This window comes from Eurosta solidaginis, chromosome 4 (assembly GCF_040869045.1).
Source record: "Eurosta solidaginis isolate ZX-2024a chromosome 4, ASM4086904v1, whole genome shotgun sequence".
Taxonomy (NCBI): Eukaryota; Metazoa; Arthropoda; class Insecta; order Diptera; family Tephritidae; genus Eurosta; species Eurosta solidaginis.
In genome coordinates, this window is record NC_090322.1 from 30,454,937 (window position 1) to 30,469,303 (window position 14,367).

Below are 14,367 nucleotides of genomic sequence, written 5' to 3' on the forward strand. Positions count from 1 at the left end.
AATTTTCGATATCGAAAAAGTGGGCGAGGTTATAGTCGGATTTCGCCCATTTTTAATACCAAGATGAAGTGAGTTCAGATAAGTACGTGGACAAAGTTTAGTAAAGATATATCGGCTTTTGCTCAAGTTATCGTGTTAGCGGCCAAGCGGAAGGACAGACGGTCGACTGTGTATAAAAACTGGGCGTGGCTTCAACAGATATCGTCCATTTTCACAGAAAACAGTTATCGTCATAGAATCTATGTCCCTACCAAATTTCACAAGGATTGGTGAATTTTACTTATGGCATTAAAAGTATTCTAGACGAATTAAATGAAAAAGGGCGGAGTTACGCCCATTTTGAAATTTTCTATTATCTTTGTATTTTGTTGCACCATATCGACTCCAATAGAATGTTGACATAATTTACTTTTATACTGTAAAGATGTAAATTTTTTTGTTAAAATTTGACTTAAAAAAAAATTTTTTTTTAAGTGGGCGTGTTCGTCATCCGATTTCGCTAATTTTTATTTAGCATACATATAGTAATAGGGGTAACGTGCCTACCAAATTTCATCATGATATCTTCAACGACTGCCAAATTACAGCTTGCAAAACTTTTAAATTACCTTTTTTATTTTTTTTAAAAGTGGGCGGTGCCACGCCCATTGTCCAAAATTTTTCTAATTTTCTATTTGGCGTCATAAGGTCAACGCACCTACCAAGTTTCATCGCTTTATCCGTCTTTGGTAATGAATTATCGCACTTTCTCGGTTTTTCGAAATTTTCGATATCGAAAAAGTGGGCGTGGTTGTAGTCCGATTTCGTTCATTTTAAATAGCGATCTGAGATGAGCGCCGGGGAACCTACATACCAAATTTCATCAAGATACCTCAAAATTTACTCAAGTTATCGTGTTTACAGACGGACGGACGGACATGGCTAAATGAATTTCTTTTTTCACCCAGATCATTTTGATATATAGGAGTCTATATCTATCTCGATTAGTTCATGCCGTTACGGATTACTGTTATGCGAACAAAGTTAATATACTCTGTGAGCTCTGCTCAGCTGAGTATAAAAACAGTAAAATGGATTTTGTGGTAAATGGTGACAGATCTAAGTATTGTCGGGCATCAGAAAAAATTTTTTCATTTGCGCCTTGGAAACCATGTATATTTTGAAGACCGCATTTTTGTAACAGTCAACGACTTCGTTCATTTGAGAGTCAGCATTAACGCAGCGCCAGCTAGAAAACCCTGCATAGAATCACCTTTCCCATCAAATAATGCATGGGACTGGGTAGACAATTGAAAAAAAAACCTCTCTCAGCCAATGACAATCTACATCCATAAGTCATTTATCAAACCTATCCTGCTGTAATTTGCTGAAGTATGGACCCTAGCAACATTAGATGTGGTGGTTCTGGGAGTGTTCGGCTTATTTATGAACACCTACGCTTTGACAATGACAAGCAGAGAAAAATATTTTATGATAAACTGCTTCGTTGGCTAGGACGTTGGAAACATTGCCACCCAGAAGGTATTCTTATCAGAACCCACCTGTGAGTGCTAAAGAAGATGAAAACCCCCACTAAAGTGAACATTTTGAAAACAGATAAAAAAAATACTGTAAAAAATAAGCAAAGTTTTATTTCTTACTATATGAAGTGACTTCCTCATACACACCGTCCCATCATCAATATGCACCTTAAAAATATTCTGCTTCAAACTTTTCTCATATGCAAGCAATTTCTTAAGCAAAACTTTGCACACGATTTGTTGATTTTTGCACTTGCATTATTTTTCTTTTACCCGCAAGCTGTGTAAAAGATTCGTATGTATGTATGATTGATTTTGAAAATGTGTCTGGGACAAGAGCGGCAAGAAAAAAATGTTATTAAATATAACATTCTTTGTCGTAGAAGCTCAAAGTGGAGAGGAGAGTGAAGAAGGCCTCAACGGTAATTTCAGCATGTAAACGAATGATGTGGTGAACCTGGGATCTTTCGCCCTATCTCTCTCTCATAAGGTATTTAAAACGATTGAAAGCGTATCCCTTACTATGGACCCCTTGTTTGGTGGACATCCACATAAAATCGAACTTGCCTCCAAAAGTTAAAGGGGGTACGAAGGCTATCAATGCTAGCATGATGGGAGCATTGAAAACAACCTCGACGACTGCATTGTATGCCATTCTGCCGATGCTTGGACTGCCGGTGTAAGCGCTATGTCGCTAAGTAGCGCGCTGTCGCTGTTGACACTCTATAGTTTTGAGGTCGTGCGGTCGACTATGATGGATCGGCAGAGCGTTTTCTTAAGAGCATAATGGGCACCCAAGTACTGCTGATTTCTTGTCTACTCTGAGTTGGGATGTCCTGCATTAGTATGTACGAGCTTTCCTTCTTCAGCTGACATGCCTCGTGCTGCTAGCTCTTACGGCAATTTTGCTACGACTTGTCGCGTTGGTGAGGTGTAGGTTTATGTTGGAGTTGGCTGAGGTGTAAAAGTGTTGCGTGTATGATGGTGTTCACCTTGTGTTGGACAGATTTAGTTGTAATATTTGGCTCTCACAGTATAATATCAAACTATCTTCTTATGCTATGGTCCGTTAAGTTATTAATGATGGAATCGCATTTTCATGGCTTTCGGTGGCTTTTTAGTGATGAAACGAGTTGTAGTTATTTGTATACTCAGCTGAGCAGAGTTCACAGAGTGTACTAACTTTATTCGTATAACGGTACCCCGTAACGGCATAAACTAATCGAGATAGATAGAGACTTTTTTATATCAAAATGATCTGGGCGAAAAAAGAAATTCATTTAGCCATGTCCGTCCGTCCGTCCGTCTGTCCGAAAACACGACAACTTGAGTATATTTTGAGCTATCTTAATAAAATTTGGTGTGTATGTTCCTAGGCACTCATCTCAGATCGCTATTTAAAATGAACGAAATCGGACATAAACACGCCCACTTTTTCGGTATCGAAAATTCCGAAAAACCGAAAAGTTCTATAATTCATTACCAAACACGAATAAGCGATGAAACTTGGTAGTTGGGTTGACCTTATGACGTAGAGTATAAAGTTAGTAAAATTTTGGACAATGGGAGTGGAACCGCCCACTTTTAAAAGGAATTAATTTAAAAGTTTTGCAAGCTGTAATTTGCCGCTCATTATGTAATGTTCGGCTACACCCGAACTTAGCCTTCTTTACTTGTTTGCTTTAAAATTTTCATGATTTATGTCAAATTTTATATAAAATACTTTATTTTAGATCGATGACATCAATTAAAACGCAATAAAGAGATATGAAAGTAAATAAATTGTTGTTTTGACAATTTCATATCAATTTTTTTTTTATAAAAATTCACATCACAAAATTGTCACAAATTATGAATATTGATAAAAAAATACAATTCACATTTTGAAGCTTTTAAGTAAAAAAATTGATTGCATACTTTTTGGATATGGTTTGTGTAACTAAAATATTTTTGTAAACTCAATGAATTAAATAAATTTACGCGAAATTTTTTGCTGCAGTTATAGAACAAATTTAATTGGCAGGTACAGCGAAATTTATTTACAAGTTTTATGTATAGCGCGATAGTTTCAACCAAACGATGTTTTTTTTTGTTGTTTAGTCAGTTTTAAGTTAATTTTCAACTGTTTGTCGATATGGAGCAGCCTGGAACCGGGGTTTGGACAACTTTCGAAAAAACATTTAATAGATTTTTACCAAATTTGTAGGTTAGGTTAGATTGAACTGGCCGGGCCATGAGGACCTCACATAGACTGATTGAGTCCGTAGTTTTACCAGAAGTTTGTTTTAACGACCAAACTGGAAAACCCTATCAAAAACCAGGACCTATGTTATAAAATAACTCCGCCCTCTTGGCAAATACTGGAAGCTTCCTAGGACTTAAGCCACTTGCTGCTTCTAGATCTGAGAGCTGTACCACTCTAATAGCGGGAGTTTTAGCCTGGCAAGTGCAGGGCACGAGCACAGAACGTGCTTGATCTTTTACTACTCTAACCCGCACTTCCTACATCTGCTTTCACTGACCAAGCCTAATTTAAAGGAATGTGACTCCAGAAGGCAGTGTCCAATCAGAATATCGGTCATGAGTATACAGTCTTCTCTTTTTAATGATAGAAGCAACTTTGTTAGTCTAAGGTTGTAAGACCTACACATAATCTTCGACACTTTATAGCCCCGCGCTTGAACCCACGGCTTTCACGCTTGGTCGATCATGTGAACCTCTCGCCTTCGCTTAATCTCGCCCAGTCTAATTGGGACGTCTACGGGGCAAGCTTCAAGGGATGCGTCCTTTTTAGCTAGTTTATCCGCTTTTTCATTCCCATCTATTCCCATACGCCCTGGGACCCAATATAGATGTATGCTTCTCCCTGTCTGGATTCTCTCCAAAGACTGCTTACACCCTAACACGCATTTAGATGCTGTGTTATGCGAGATTATTGCCTTAATTGCTGCTTGACTGTCAATATAAAAGTTAACACGGTTTCAAATTATGCTATTCTCTTTCAGGGTTTCTACTGCTTTGGTTACGGCTAACATTTCCGCTTGGAAAACGTTACAGTAATCCCGCAGCCTGTAGGATCTGCTTATTTCCGGATCAGAACAGTATACCGCAGACCTTACTCCTTCCACTACTTTGGAACCATCTGTGTACAAATGTATCACATTGTCCGCCATTTGCGCACCCTTGCGCGAACCGTCCACCTTTATTGTGGCTTTAAGATCTCCCGCGAAGTGCAGATAGAGAATCAGGTAGTCTGCTCGTCTTGTGATTGATGACACTATACTTCTATGGCCATATGGTCGGCGCTCAAGATGCCCCGAGGAACCGAGCCAGGTTGCTGTTGTTAATGCTATGTTCTTTGCTAGGTCCAAAAGTGGAATGTGCAGAATGGCATACAGTGCAGCCATCGGGGTTGTTTTCAGGGCTCCCGTAATGCTAAGCATCGATAGTCTGCATACTCCCTCCAATTTTTTGAGGTATGTTGTTTTTTGTGTGAATTTCCACCAAACAAGAACTCTATAGTATAGGTATAGAATAGGACTTTCAACCCGACATCAGATGCCCAGGTATGTATATTCCGATGCGCCCGATCCATCAAAGAACTAATCGTTGGAAGGCACTTTCCACTTATGACAATTGCAACGTCATCTGCGTAAGCCGTAAGTTTTACGGGTCCCTCATCGAATCGCCTGAGCAGTTGGTTGATGATCAGCGTCCACAGCAGAGGTAAAAGCACCCCTCCCTGCGGCGTGCCCCTGTCCACTGATTTCGTAGCCTCGTACAGTCCCCATTGTGATGTAATCTTCCTGCAATTCAACATGCCGCTGATCCATCTGGTTAAGGCTGAAAGTACTTTAATGTCATTAAGACCATCCATAATCGCCCAACATTATTGAAAGGCCCCGCAATGTCTAAGACGACTCCTGGAGCATACTCCTTATATTCCAGGGCTTTCTCTACGCTTATTACCACCCTATGTATTGCGGTGTCTACCGACTTGCGTTTGGTGTACGCATGCTGTGTTGTGGAGAGCAGTTTTCACCCACGTTGGACTTTATGTACACATCTACCAGCCTCTCAAAGGTTTTGAGCGGAAATTATGTTAAGCTGATGGGTCTATAGTCTTTGGGATATACGTGACCGATCTTCCCCGCCTTTGGTAGGAAAGCTACAAGAGCAGTTCTCCAAGAGTGCGGTACGTGATTCAGGCTTATGCACCCATCGAATATTATTTTAAGCCATTCGACGACCGCCATACTTAAACCTTGTAGCATGGCCGAGAATACGATTTAAACTTAGAAAACGTCTTCACTGCCCACTAGATCTTGGCATCGGTCACCAAGCCCGGCACTATCCAAATTTGTAATTCTGTGCAAAGTCCTATGACACTCCGATAACAATTCAATAACTTTTCTTCAACAAATGGATAACTTTATGATAAGATATCGATACGTTTTCTATAACTTATCAATAAATTTTCGTAAAGAAATTGAAAGGTTCTTCAAAGCCAATCGACGAAATGCCCGATAACATATAAATAACAAGCCGATAACGAATCGGTAACTCCTTGATAGGATATCGATAAATATTTGACAGCTTTTCGAAAAATCGTCGGCAAGAAATGCTCGTCGTTGCTACTAGTTGTTCGGCTACCCTCGCGTTCTTTCACTCAACTGTGTCAGACTACCGATTATTTTACCGTATGAGCAATCTCCGGTACCGTACGACCACAACAAACCATCGTTCCTCTCTCCCCCCTCACTCTCGATCGCTTTATACTGAAAGCTGCTGCCTTTCCTACACCATGTGTGTGAGGGTATTACATCTTAGCACAATAATACTGTGTTTATATTCAGTGAGTGTTTGTGGGACCTCTTCTTAACACTGCCTTGATTTAAGTGCTACCTCAGCCTATGGCAAACCCCAATTTATAGGTTTTAACTGATACGTCACCTTCCCATCCAAATTGTTTAGATATCTGCATGGACCGTATGAACGCACAAGAACTTTGCCTTCTAAATGGAACTTTCTCAGATGAGGTTATTTCGTTCATCATTTTCAAAGATAACACTGGGTTGAGTCAGTATTGTCACAGGCTTCGACAAAACCCAACTCAACTGGCTTGAAGCCACTTTACCAGATAAGCTAATTTGAATCGTTATTATTCAAATTAGTCTGCTCTCATCTGATGCTAAGAGAAAATTCAACGAACTATTCTCATTTTCTTCAAAAAATTTATTTAATTTTTCACAAAATAAAAATTGAATTTCTTACACAATTTTTTACAAATTCACGATTTAGAATTATACGAGAAAATATTTGTAAAATCTTTACCCATCTAAAACACAAAAAAAGGTATATTAAGCTCTCTAATTCCGGCATATAACTCTGCCCCTAGTGTGAACGTATATGCGAGTGTGGCATCATCATCATCACCAATTGATTGATAATAGTCAGCTTTGGCTGAATTGGAAGTGAATAGTGACACGAATGCTATAACTTTTGATTTTTCTATTTGAAAGTTTTAAGCACTGGCTTACATACAAATAAATGAGTGAGCATTTGGGTACAAAGAGGACGTGTCGAACAGTACAAAAAGGATTTGTACGACAGTACCCGTTAGGTATAAAGAGGACCATCCGACAATATCAGTTCAGACATAAACATGATCTCTCCATAGGACATTCTCAAACAAAAGGAGCCACTTCAACCCATATAAAGAGATCAGAAATTGCCATAGTCGCATATTACTTTGCGACTCATCTCCGATTCATCCTAGACTTGCCGCATTTTGTGCAGAGTGTGCCAATGTACACCCAACTTATTGTTGTGTATATTTTTTTCATTTATTTTGCTGCAAAAAAACATAACTCTTTGCTTTGTATTTTTATACTCAGCTGAGCAGAGCTCACAAAGTATATTAATTTTGTTCGCATAACGGCACCGCGTAACGGCATAAACTAATCGAGATAGATATAGACTTCTATATATCAAAAAGATCTGAGCGAAAAAAGAAATTCATTTAGCCATGTCCGTCCGTCCGTTTGTCCGTTAACACGATAACTTGAGTAAATTTTGAGGTATCTTAATGAAATTTTGTATGTAAATTCCTGGCCACTCATCTTAGATCGCTATTTAAAATGAACGAAATCGAAATGAACGAACGAAAGTTAGTGAAATTTGGGACAATGGGCGTGGCACCGCCCACTTTTAAAAGAAGGTAATTTACAAGTTTTGCAAGCTGTAATTTGGCAGCCCTTGAAGATATCATGATGAAATTTGGCAGGAGAATTACTACAATTACTATATGTGAGTTAAATAAAAATTGGTAAAATCGGATGACGAACACGCCCACTTTTTAAAAAAATTTAATATCTTTACAGTATATAGGTAAATTATGTCAACATTCAACTCCAGTAATGATATGCTGCAACAAAATACAAAAATAAAAGAGATTTTAAAATGAGCGTGGCTCCGCCCTTTTAATTTGTCTAGAATACTTTTAATGCCATAAGTCGAACAAAAACTTACCAATCCTTGTGAAATTTGGCAAGGGCACAGCTTCTATGACGGTAGCTGTTTTCTGTGAATATGGGTGAAGTCGGTTGAAGCCACGCCCAGTTTTTACACACAGTCGACCGTCTGTCCTTCCGCCGGGCCGTTAACACGATAACTTGAGCAAAAATCGATATATCTTTACTCACGTACTTATATGACATCACTTTATCACTAAAAATGAGCAAAATCTGACTATAACAACGCCCACTTTTTTGATATCGAAAATTTCGAAAAATATAAAAATGCCATAATTCTATAACAAATACGAAAAAGGGATGAAACATGTTTTTTTGCCGCAAAATATAACTTTAGAAAAAACTTTGTGAAATGGGTGTGACACCTACCACATTAAGTAGAAGAAAATGAAAAAGTTCTGCAGGGCGAAATCAAAAGCCCTTGGAATCTTGGCAGGAATACTGTTCGTGGTATTCTATATGTACAGCTCCGTTGCTGCAGTTCTGGGGGATGCAGGATCTGATACGGCTAGCGGCGACGGTGGTGATGTTGAGAGCGATGACGGCGGCGAATGGACCCTTTGGTGGTCACTACAAATTGTAGCCACTGGGTTACGCTTTGGGTGAAACGAAATTGGATCGAACTTCACTTCGATTTGCCCGGCATGGACTTATATATGCCAAAAGAGGTTAAATAAAGAGTTGCACAGGTTTAATAATTCACGCACTTCTTAAATGTTTTATTAAATGGTATTTTTTCTACTTTCTTTATAACAAAGGGTTTCCAAAGATACAAGGCACAGCCGATAGAAAAGGATGTCGAATTAATTTCACTTTATGTATGTCAAAAAAGGCAAAAGGAATATATGTAAAAATGTCAACATGATTGACAGCTTTACTCGTTCAGGCGAGCGAGTAGCGCACGCGTTGCCAACCACGTAGCGGAGGTTTCAGGTGTGTTCCCATGAGGGAGTCATCTAAACTACAAATTCAATGCATAAAGGGAAATTCAATAGGTAAAATCAATTCACGGTGCGTGCGCTAATCGCTCGCTTGAACATCCTGCCCCGCCTAGGCGCGTTAGCCGGCTAAGGTCACTTTGAGCTGCTCCAGAGCTCTGATTGCCTCGTTCATGAGAATATTTGCCACCTTGCCTCGGTGTGAAGCCGTCTGAAGGCCTGCTGCTGAGCACCGAACGGTCCGTGCTTTTGGGATCGTGACTGTGGTTGGATTGTAACGACTGTTGACGGCTTGTTGTTGTGGGCGTTGGCGGCGGCGACGAGAGTTAGAGCGTGGTGCCGGCGTCGGAGGTACTTGAGGTGTTGGTGCGGCGTGGCTCGATGGTGTTGGTGGTGGTGGGGTCCGGTGGAGCATGGTGTGGTGTGGCAGTGCACAAATTCGGCACATAATGGGCGACGTGCACTCACTCGTCGCGTGTGATAGCGCCAGACAATTGGTACAATACCCATGGGCTCGTGCCAGGAGGTACCGCTGCGACGGCTGCATGCCCCGAAAGAGTGGGCAAGTACGTAGCGCATGATGGCGAGCGCATATGCGGCATTGCATGAAGTTATTGGTGGAGTTGTTGTTTTGGCGCTCGGCGTGATTGCTAGCCACCACCACCTGAGAGCGTATCGACGTTCTTGATCTTGGAGTTGGTGTTACATCCATGTTCGCCTGAAACGAGTCGTAATCATATGACTTTAGTGTGGGTTTTTGATGATTATAACTATGAGATGTAGCAGGATGTTAATTGTTGTTTTTGGGATTAGGCGGATACGGTGATTTGACGAGAGAAGTTTGTAGGACTCAGCGGTCTTGTGAGTGGGGTGGTAACGAAAATCTTCACGGTCGCTTGGGGGCTGGGCGGACGATCCGCCGGAGGCAGAAAACATAGTTTTACTATCGGCCGTGTGAGAATGCCGGATAGGTTCCCACCTCGACGACACGAATGTGGCCATCGGGGCCGGGGCGTGCCTTTTCGATGCGTCCGAGGCGCCATTCTGTGGGAGGAAGTGTATCCTCCTTGATGAGGACACACTCACCGACTTTTGGTTCAATGCGGGTGTCTTTCCAACGATACCGTTTGTGAAGGTCCTTGAGGTAATCCTCCTTCCATCTTCGACTAAACTGGTGATGGACGACCTTGACCATTTCCCATCGGTTGAGCAGAGATAGGTTCTCGTGGTCGGGTTCCGGAATCGCTAATAAAGGGGTTCCCCGAAGAAAATGTCCCGGGGTGAGCGCGGTAAAGTCAGAGGGATCCTGAGATAGCGGGGAGATGGGGCGTGAGTTTAACACGGCCTCTATTCGTATTAGCAGGGTGGTAAATTCCTCGAAAGTGAATTTGTGAGATCCGACTGACTTCTTGAGGTGGTTTTTAAAACTTTTGACCGCAGCTTCCCATAAGCCGCCTATGTGAGGAGCGCTGGGGGGTATAAACTTCCATTTTATGCCTTGAGCGGCGTACTTTTTGACGACTTCTTGGGATACTTCGTTGGAGAAGGTCACAAATTCCTTTTCCGTAGCTCGTTTGGCACCTACAAAGGTGGTGCCATTATCGCTCATCATAGTTGCGGGATAGCCTCGACGTCCAACAAAACGGGCAAACGCAGCCAGAAAGGCCTCAGAGGTGAGATTTGAGCACAACTCGAGATGTACCGCTTTTGTCGTGAAGCAAACAAAAACGGCCACGTACCCCTTCACGAGGGTAGGCGATCTTAGCATGGATGCTTTTATCAAAAAAGGGCCAGGAAAATCAACGCCCGTGGTGGTGAAGGGGGGAGCGAAAGTGCATCGTGAGGGTGGCAAGGCTGCCATTATTTGGGAGCGCATTTGCTGCTTGTGGACGGTGCATGTTTTACATTGAAAAATGCATTTTTTGATGAGTGGCTTGAGCCGAGGAATGTAAAATTCTTGTCTAATGGTTTGCTGCATGAGACGGACTTCAGCGTGCAAGAAAAGTTCATGCAGGAAGCGTAGGAAAAGTGCAGCATATCGGAATTTTTCTGGGATAATAATGGGGTGGCTCTCGTTGTAGGTTAGTGTTGAGTCAACTAGGCGACCGCGGACTCGGAGCAATCCATATTCATCCAAATATGGATTAAGGGTGAGAAGGGGGCTCCGTTTGTCTATAGGCTTCGAGGCTAACAACGAGGCCTTTTCCTTGGGGAAATATCGCGACTGAGTTAAGGCGATTAGCTTGAGTTTCGTGTTTCGGAAGTCGTCGTGTGTGAGGGTTAACGGGGAAGTTGGTATGTGGCCCGCGCGGGTTTTAAGGGTGCGTATGAAGTGCAACACGTGAGTTAAAACTCTCAGGGCACGCGGAAATGAGGAAAATCGATCCAGAATGTCGGGTTCTTCTTCGCTGGCATGTAATGCTTCGATTCGGCGGACTTCGGGTGGACTTACGGAGGGGCGGCGCAAGTCTTTGGGCCATGATTCCGGGGGACTGATGAGCCATTCTGGGCCTTTCCACCACAGGGAGGAAGTTGCCAAATCAAGAGGTTTGCATCCTCTTGTGCCCATGTCGGCGGGGTTTTCGGAACTGCGTACATGTCGCCAAGTGGCGTTTCCAACCAGATCGATTATTTGCGCGGTTCGATTTGCTACGAAGGTTCTCCAAGTATAGGGGGGCTTTTCGAGCCATGAGAGCACTATTTCGGAGTCCGACCACAGCATCAAGGTAGGCGGACTGAGATTGAGTTGGGATTGAACGACAGAGACTAGCTTCGCTAGGAGCAGAGCTCCACACAATTCCAGCCGTGGCAAGCTAGTGGATTTTAGGGGTGCCACTTTGCTTTTAGAGACTAGGAAATGAGAGGTTGTGTTTTGTCCTACCGTCGTTCGGACGTAAATGCTGGCGCAATAAGCTTTCTCCGACGCGTCGCAAAAGCCATGCAGCTCCGTGAGTTGGTCAGGGGAGTAATTGACCCAACGAGGAATTTGAATCCCTGTTATGGCGTGGAGGTTATGTGCGAACTGCGTCCACTTTGCGAGGCGGAGGGGTTTCACCTGTTCGTCCCAGTCAGTTCCATCAAGCCACAGATCTTGCAAGAGAATTTTGGCTTGGAACATTTTTCGGCGTTAGCCATCCTGCGGGGTCGAAAAGTTTTGCGACGGAAGAGAGAATTTGTCGCTTTGTGCTCGCGGTGCTTACTGGGATGGATTCAACGGTGTACGAAAATGAGCCCTTTATTGCATTCCATTGAATCCCGAGCGTTTTCGTCGTACTTGCTTTTTCGAATTCGAGAAACTGGGAATCCAGCAAGTCTGCTGTGGGAATAGTTTCAATTATTTCAGGATGGTTTGCCGTGATTTTTCTAAGGGGGAAGCCTGCTGACGTAAGGGCTTGCCTGACTTGCGAGAGGGACTCTGCAGCTGAGGATGGAGTGCCCGCCAGAAAGTATGTCGTCTACATATGTCTCGTCTTTTAGTATCTGAGATGCTTTAGGGATGGTCTTATTAACGTCTTTAGAGAGCTCGTGCAAGGTACGTATTGCCAGATAGGGAGCGCAATTAAGACCGAATGTGACGGTTTTAAGCTTAAAATCTTGAATTGGACCATTGGGGGCTGAGCGAAAAATAATTTTTTGGTACTCTTGGTCCTCCTCATGTAAGAGTATTTGGCGGTACATTTTTTCTACATCGCCGTTGAAAACAAATTGGTACGTGCGCCACTTGAGTATTAATAGCATCAAATCGGGTTGTAGGGTGGGACCGGTATAGAGAACATCATTCAGAGAATTACCGGAAGTTGATTTCTTTGATCCATTAAAGACCACACGTACCTTGGTAGTTCTTTTTTCGGGCTTTATAACCGCGTGATGGGGTAGGTATAACGACAAGTATTTGTTGTCCGAGCATTTTTCGTAGGAAGTGGTTTCTTCCATATGACCTAGGGTGAGATATTCTAATAAGACTTGGTCATATTGGGATTTAAGTTCGACTTTTTTGAGAAGATTTCTCTCCATGCTAAGAAATTGCTAGAGAGCTGAGGTTCGGGATCTACCTAAGGCTACCTGTTCTGGGAAACTGCGTCTAAAGGGGAGTCGCACTACATAGCGACCGTCATCTCTGCGAGTAATGGTGAACTGATACAATTCTTGGCATATAGTGTCTTCAACATTAAGACACTTGGGGGTGGATACTTCTTCCAGTTCCCAGAATTTTCTGAGCTGCGAATCGAGGGAGTTCGATACTTCCTCCACCTGGGTTGAGAATGAAACTACCTTGCTAGGGACTTGACCACTAAGGATCCACCCAAATATGGTGTTTTGCGCTAGTAGGTTCGGGGAGATTTTCTCAACACCTTCTAGCATTATCTGCGGGATAAGGTCACTGCCAATGACTAAGTCAATCTGGGATTGGGAGTGGCAGTTTGCATCTGCGAGGGTTAGATGCGCCCATTTTTCACGCTGTGCTAGGGTGGGATTGAATTTGGGTAACACCTTGATTAACTGGGGTAGGACAATAGCTTGTGCTTGGATTCTTGTGATTAAATCGTTCTAGACTAGAGTTAGAGCGCATAGTTTGTTCGATGTTTGAACCACTCTTCCACCCATGCCTGATATTTCGAAATTAGATGCTCGGCATGGTAGACGCAGTTTTATTTGAGCTTTGGAGGAGATAAAGCTCCGTTCTGACCCTTGGCCAATTAGGGCTCTGAGTTTGAAGAGTTCACCTCGGTGTTCTACAGAGACAATTGCCGTCGGGAGTAGTACTTTACTTTCATTGTCCGAGTAGAAAGATTGTACGTGGGCATTTTTTGAACACGTGGGTTGATCGCGGTTGTCTTCCGGAGAGTGGGGAGTTGGGAGACTGACATCAGTGGGGGTGGTAGTTGCTACTTGGGCTGTGGCTTTATGCATTCTGGGTGTTTATGATGTGCTAGAGGTCGCATCATCATGGAGAGCCGAGTTGTGCCGTTGCCGGCAGTGAACACACTTGAATGTACTTTTGCAATCTCTTAGAACGTGGGATTGGGATAGGCAGTTAAAGCACATGTGATTGTCTCTCACGAACTTGTTCCGATCATGGACTGGCATTCTCGCGAATTTTGCACAGCTGTACAGGGGGTGCTCGGAGGTTTTGCAATATGCACATTTGTACATTGTGCGGTGTTCTGTAGCATGGGATTGAATCCTCGGATTGGATTTTTCTAGATTGTTCCCTCTGAATGCATAATTGTTTTGTTTAGAGTAGCTTGTGCTAGCGGGGGCCGATGTGGGTTTAGAGGGGCGCCATTGGTCTACTCTTTCTACCACCTCATAGCGAGTAGTCAGAAATTGGTTCATTTGGGACCAGTTGGGGAGATCTTTCCTGGAGGTTAGAGA

At 42.7% G+C, this 14,367-nt stretch overlaps 1 long non-coding RNA gene across 2 annotated transcripts in view; it reads right to left on the reverse strand.

Annotated features, from left to right (window-relative positions):
• LOC137249524 (uncharacterized) overlaps nt 1–14,367 on the reverse strand; it is a 519,870-nt gene that overhangs the window by 471,409 nt on the left and 34,094 nt on the right. The window contains exon 3 of one of the 2 annotated variants that reach the window (XR_010952402.1): nt 8,824–9,709. The exons of the other annotated variant lie outside the window; for it this stretch is intronic. This is a non-coding gene — a long non-coding RNA (uncharacterized lncRNA). Of the gene's footprint in view, nt 1–8,823; nt 9,710–14,367 lie in introns of those variants that run through there. 2 annotated transcript variants of the gene reach the window in all.